Below are 7,500 nucleotides of genomic sequence, written 5' to 3'. Positions count from 1 at the left end.
GTCAAACTTTTGCGTCGGTAAACTGTTCTATGAGTATATATGCCGTCATAGCATGTGTGTGTGTGTGAGCGTGTATATATATATATATATATATATATATATATATATATATATATATATATATGTATATATATATATATATAATATATATAATATATTATATAATATAATATATATATATATACCTCCTCAGTAAACTTACCACCACCAGCTGGGGAGCCGACCCTAAAACTGAGACAAACTGCTCTAGCACTGTGCCACTCCATTGCAGAGTACTGTGCACCTGTGTGGGCAAGATCGTGCCACGCCCACAAAATAGATACAGAGCTGAACAAAACATATCGGATAATAACAGGTGTTCTAAAGCCAACACCCTTGCCGGGTCTATACCGTTGAACTGGCATCCCACCACCACACATCCGACGCGAAACAATTACAAAAATTGAACGATACAAACAGCTGAATGACCCCAGACACTCACTATTTAGACACCAAGAAGTGAGGCGAAGACTTACGTCCCGCAAAAGCTTCATTACTGTAGAGGAAATCGACCCGAGCCAAGCTGCCTCCTACAGGATGGAACGCTGGCGGGAATATGACAGCGGGCATCAAAATGAAGCCCTACCACTCCCAGATGAAACCCCCCTCCCCCCCCCCCGGCTCAAACCGAAGTAGGAAAGCCTGGGTGACTCTTAACAGAGCAAGGGCAAAGTTAGGGAAAACCAAGGACAATCTCCACCAATGGGGACTTGACACCAGCCCCGACTGTCCATGTGGAGAATTCCAAACAATAAAACACATCCTCCAGGAATGCCGGTTGGGTCCTCACTGCTCCGACCTAGATCTTAAGGAAGCAAACAATGCCGCCATACAATGGGTAAAATTTTGATGCGATAAGATATGATGATGATTATCATTATCATCATTATCATTATCATTTGACATTCAACCGAGCAATAGGTCACTCAGTTTCGTGCAAGACTTCAAATCAAGCGCCCCGAGGTCGCGTCCTGTATAAAGTCGTTATTTTTTATTTTTTAATTATTATTATTTATTTATTTATTCTATTTTTTAGGGGGGGGGGGGGCTGGCCATCATAATCATTAAGAGATCCATCGTCAATATTATAATTGGTAGCATTAGCTTTATTTCTGTTAGTTAATCATCACCATTATTATCATTGTCATTTTCACCATTATTAGTATTGCTATTATCATTTAAGCATTATCGTTATCATGATCTTTATCATTCCGATCATCATCATCATCATCATCTTCATTGTTATCATTTTCATTATCAGTTTTTACTATTCCAATTGTAATCATCATTATCGTCATCATAATGAAATGATTGTCATTGCGGTTGTTATTATTATGATCATTATCAATGTCATTATCATTATCATTGATATTATTATTATCATCATTGTTATTATCATCATGAACATTATCATCACCATCGTTACTTTTCCTTCCTGGCATCATTATCAGCATCATTACTGTAATGATAATAATTGTTAGCATAACTATTACTATTATCATTGTCCTTATCCTTATAATTGTCATTATATTTATCTTTATCATTAGCATCATCATCATCTTTCATATTGTTATTAATAACATTTTTCCTTTTTACCATCGTTATTACCGTTGTTTTTATCAGTATTGCCTTTGCTGTCTTTGCTGTCATCATTATTATTACAATGAACATTATCATTGTTATCATTATTTAAACTATGATTATTATTATCTTCCTTAATGACGCTTTTCTTGTTTTCATCGCTTCATCCTCATTGTCGTTATCAGCATAATCAGTATTATCTTTATTATCACTGTTATCATAATTTTATCGTTATTATCATTACTATCATTATTACTAATATTACTATTTTCATTGTTATCATTATCATCATGATTAGAATGATTAGTTTTTACTATCATGGTTGTTATCATTATCAGCATCATAATAAGATTATTATTATCATTGTTGCTATAATTATCATCATGACCATTATCACTACTATCATCATTATTGACATCATTATCATCATCATTGATATTATTATTTTCATCATGATTTTTATCAGCATCATCGTTACTTTTTTCTTCCTGGTATCATTATCAACATCATCATTGTAATAATAATGATTGTTATCATTACTACCACTATTTTCATTATTATTATTATTATTATCATTATCATACTTAATGATGTTATTCTTGATTTTATTACTATCATCATCATTGTCGTTATCAACATGATCAGTATTGTTGTTACTGTTGTCATTATAATTATTATTGTCATTATTATCATTATCATTATTATTGTCATCATTATTATTATCATTATTATTGTTATTATCATTATCATTATTATTGTCAGTATTATCATCATTATTACTATCATCATTATTATTATCATTATCATCGTCATCATTAATATCATTATCATCGTCATCATTATTATCATTATCATCGTCATCATTATTATCATTATCATCGTCATCATTATTATCACTATTTTCATTGTTGTTATCGTTATTATCATGGTTATTATTGTAGTGTGAGGTCAAAGTGTAAATGTTTTTGCCCTCCCTTGATGCTGGCAGGGACACAAGCGCTAAGGGCCTGGCTAACCCCTGTTAATTCAAAACCCCTGAAAGTGGTAGTATCTGGCAGAAGGCTTACGAGTTAAAACTTGAAAACCAAAAACGGCAGAAATGAAAAGCAAAAGTCTGGTGAACTAAAATGAAATAAAAACACCCAGACTCCCTACCACGAAGTATAATAAAAAAGATTAAGTAAAAGGAATCCCAGCCAGGTTCAATAAAAAGGTCTGATCAGATGATTTAATAAAAATGTTCTTTTAGATCACGTCCAGCTCCTAAGCAAAGAATGCCAGGCACTTCAGTACTTAGCTCTTATCTTCGTGATCGTGTCCACCGTTGTTCACTTCCTTGGCTCAACACAGATAATAAAAAATGGCGACACAGCCGGTTAAATACTCTGGAGGACTCGGTAAACGAAACACCTTCGTTGACTGTCTGACCGTCTCTCTTTATAGTTAAAAAAAAAACGTAAACATTGCCTCGGTGACGTCAGAGGCATACATCTTAGTAATATGATAATTTATAAAATAGGAGCAAAAAGACAACTTAAGAAGGAAGAAATGCCCTAAAATGCACGTGCTATATTCTGACAAGGAATTTAGGGTCGTGGTAATCATTATTGTCATTAGCATTAGCATTAGCATTAGTATTGGAATTAGAATTAGCATTTTCATAATCCTCCTCCATAATTGATGTCGTCATTATGAAACCTTCAAAATCAATCCAAGCGAACGAACTCTGCGCGAACTTCAATCTTTGATCTTACCGTTATATCAGCCTCAAGTTCTATCAGTTCCCGTATCTCTGTCTGGTCGAGGGAAGGCGAGTTTTATGTCGTACTTTAAGGTGTGTCATTTACATACTCAGAAATACTTTTTAGCGTGAAATGATCATGTGCAAAGTTCACTGTGGTAAATGTAGCAAAATGGAAACATCGCAACGGAATATAATTAGAGTTAATTACATTTATTGTATTGTTAAGTTATTCAATCTCACTTAAACCTAAAAAATATCATGGATTAAATACTTTAAAGTGTATCTATCATATACCAAAAATATAAAAACGAAAAAAACAACTTAGACCTTTATATAAAATCCTATTTTATGATAATTTCAGAACGTTAATGACCTCACTATCTCGAAGGCTTGGCTCGTCTGTGAGGTAACACGAGCAAAAAGTGGGAAAGCAAATAAAGCATGTAAGCCGAACTTGCTTTCGTAAGTGTGATAAAAAATATAAATGAAAAAAAAAATCTTAACACATACTTACCTGTGAAAGTCCAATGCTCGTTGAACCTTCGGGCCGTTATCAGATTATGCAAGTCTTCATATCTCACATGAAAGGAAAAGGAAGGAAAAGAATTTGGTTAGAAAAATTTAAAGGAAAAAATAGAGCTTTTGTGATAATGTCTGTTTCGTGGATATATATTACTCAGGTGGTTCTGACGCATGCAAATTATATGCATATAGATATAAAACGTAAGAAGATAAAAGAAAAGAAGAAAGACCAAACGTTAGTTTAAGTAGCCAGCCTCCTCCTTTCCTCCAGGGGTTATGCCATTAAATACTCGTTGTTCGGGAACAGTTATCATCATCATCATTATTATCATCAATATCAAAATCATCACATCATCATCATCATTATTATCATCAATATCAAAATCATCACATCATCATCATCATTATTATCATCAATATCAAAATCATCATCATCATCATCATCATCATCATCATCATCATCATCATCATCATCATCATCATCATCATCATCATCATCATCATCATCATCATCATCATCATCATCATCATCATCATCATCATCATCATCATCATCATCATCATCATCATCATCATCATCATCATCGCCTCGCCCTTTTCCGCCAATTCCCGTGCGAGAAATCGACTGGGTCGGGACGTCGGCAGAGAAGAGGGCGCTGGGCCGGTATTTACGGACGTCACGGTGGACCTCTCCGCTCCTCCCCTCGCTCCTTTTCTCTTACTCCCTCCTTTTTTCTCCACTTCCTCCTCCTCCTCCTTCTATTCCTCCTCTTTCTTCTCCTTCTCTTCCTTTCCCTCTCTTCCTTCTTCTCCTTCCCCTCCTCCTACCCCACCTCCTCCCCACTTTCTCCTCACCTCCTCTACCACCTCATTCCTCCTCCCTTCCTCCCTCCTGCTTCATATCCTTTATCCTACCTCCTCCTTCTCGCGTTTCCTCACCTTTCTTCTCTTCCTTCCTTCTCCCCCTCTTTCTTCACCTTCACCTGTTCCTACGGCTGCTGCTCCTTCTCCTCCACCTCCATCTCTCCTCCTTCCCGCCAGATGTCAAAGTTATTTTAAGAAATCGTTTGGCTCGGCCCATATTTATGTTTGTAACTTCGTTGTCTAAATATTTTAGGCCTATAAGGTATAACGGATGTTTTTTTTACCAATCTGCATTATCGCATTTTTAAAGACGTAGAGTAACTGTGAGGGAGTTTGTGCGACGGAGTGCGAGTGGAAGTGAGAATGGTAACTTTGATTGGTATTAGCATTAATTAGTATTATTGATATGTGTGTGTGTGTTTTATGTTATAAAGTATATGATATACAAGTGGTCTTAAGGATCGGATCGGCGTAGAAAGACCTTGTTAACTATTCAACTATAACGCCACACCATCTAGATATAAAAATCTAAATCTCGCCTAAACCTAGCTTTACTATCAGGAGTTTTCAGCACATTACTTTGATGGCTTCCTTCCACGCCCCTTCGCTAGTGTCAGTCTGATTAATGATAATAACGGAAAACAAAGAACCTTTGGACAGCTTTTTAAGCTCTGATAAGAGCACAGTAATTAATGTTAGCGTTGCCGTTCGAACGATGTTTGGGTATTTGAATGCTTTGAATACACGCACACGCACACGCACACGGACACGCACACGCACACGAACACGAACACACATACATACATATATATATATATATATATATATATATATATATATATATATGTATATATATATATATATTTATATACTTATTACATATACATATCTACATATATAAAACATTATTTTCAGTAATACAGGTACCATAACTGCTCTGATAAACCTTATCATCTCACTTAGTCTAGAAAGACTCAATGATTGTGACATCACGAAGTGGGCGGAGCTTCAGCATGGCGCCACATTCGAACTTTTGATTCCATTGGCATTCTCCCTCTCTCTTCTGAGATAGATTAATATGTGTACAGATAGATAAAAAGAGATATGTATATGCTTGTGCATCAGTATGTATACCCGCACGTGTGTACGAAACGCGGCAATCCAATAGCCGACAACTGGCGACTCTGCCAAAAGTTATATCTCGAGTTCAGCTTTGTATGCAAATATATGAGATCCCCACCTGGTACTTATCCTTTCGCCTTGACCTCGTATCTGGTCAAGTCTCAAAATTTTGACCCTGACCTAGTTCCTGGAGGGTGCCAACCATTGACCTTGTCCTAAGAGGGTGCGAACCTTTGACCTGACCTGACCTGCGGGAAAATCAGCGCATGGCGTGAAGCAGTCACAGCGTCTTTGAGGATTTCACATGCTGGGCAGATGATCCCTTTATGACGAGAATGGTGCGTGCTTGAGTCCATTCGCGGGCGCGCTGTGTCGCTTCAGGTGTCTGTCACTCAGTCTTACGTGTCTGTCACTGTGTCTCATCTGTCTGTCTTTGGGGAATTTGGCGTGGCTTCTGCTCTCTTTGATTTCGATGAAAGTCAGTCTGATATTTCTTCCTTGTTTATTAAGCTTATACAGTATTTATTTACTCCTGCTTTATGATTATAATTTTCATCTGCTGTTAATATGAGTTTTTAGTCTATTTATTATTTTATTTATTAGTATGTAGCCGGATAACTAATGAGGATGGATGGAGAGTTTGACATATTCGATTGATTTCAGTTTCCTGTGCTACTTTGTCTCATTGCAGAGTTTCATGCTTGGGAACGCGGTTTGTTTACCGTTGAGCCACGTCGTGTTGCTCCCGGATCTGTGTCCGTGCCTTGCTCGGTTGCAGATTTCACTTCTACATTTACAGCTTAATTTATTGTTTCACTTTCTCATTAACGGTTTCGTTTCTTCATGGACACTTTCATATATATATATATATATATATATATATATATATATATATATATATATATATATATTTATATATATAGAGAGAGAGAGAGAGAAGAGAGAGAGAGAGAGAGAGAGAGATAGATAGAAATAGATAGAATAGATAAAGAGAAAGAGATAGATAGAGAAAGAGAAGAGAAAGAGAATATAGAAATATGAGAGATAGAGAGTAATGAGAGAGAGAGAGATAGAGAGAGAGATGAGATAGATATATATGATATATATATAATATATATATAAATATATATTATATATATATATACATACATACATACATACATACATACATACATACATACATACTACATATATACATATATACATACATACATATATATAATATATATATATATATATATGTATATATGTATATATATATATATATATATATATATATATATATATATATATATATATATATATATATATATATATATATATATATATATCTATCTCAACGGCTCAAAGGACGAAGCGGCTTTTCTCTGATGACCAAGCCAGTTTTATCCCCTGAGGAAAGGGAGCTTCGGCCGCGCGCCGTGGAATCTCAGTCACGCCTTCCAGCCCCGTCCAAGGACACTCGGGAATGCTTGGTCATTCCCTACAGCGGTCACGGGCTCCTCGCTTCCTTCTCTGTAGTTCCCTCTCCGTCTGCGTTTCTCCTCTTATTTCTCGTTGTTTTTCTCTTTGTTTTGCATTCTCGTTGTTCTTCTCTTTACTTTTCTTTTTCTCTATCTATCTATCTC

The 7,500-nt window shown here is 35.7% G+C and overlaps 2 protein-coding genes across 2 annotated transcripts in view; one reads left to right on the top strand and one right to left on the bottom strand.

Moving 5' to 3' along the window:
* Positions 1–646, bottom strand: part of LOC122252423 (uncharacterized) — a 41,492-nt gene extending 40,846 nt beyond the window's left edge. Inside the window, exon 1 of the mRNA XM_086534090.1 lies at positions 482–646. The gene's annotated coding sequence lies outside the window, so the exon portion shown is untranslated. The remainder of the gene's footprint in view (positions 1–481) is intronic.
* Positions 1–7,500, top strand: part of LOC122248528 (putative Na(+)/H(+) antiporter nhx-9) — a 107,499-nt gene that overhangs the window by 5,161 nt on the left and 94,838 nt on the right. The gene's annotated exons all lie outside the window — the stretch shown is intronic.

Source organism: Penaeus japonicus, unplaced genomic scaffold (assembly GCF_977035675.1).
Source record: "Penaeus japonicus unplaced genomic scaffold, GWHDUDI00000001_assembly GWHDUDI00000040, whole genome shotgun sequence".
Lineage (NCBI taxonomy): Eukaryota > Metazoa > Arthropoda > Malacostraca > Decapoda > Penaeidae > Penaeus > Penaeus japonicus.
The sequence above is the reverse complement of the archived record's forward strand: the minus strand, read 5'-3'. Positions and strand labels throughout refer to the sequence as shown.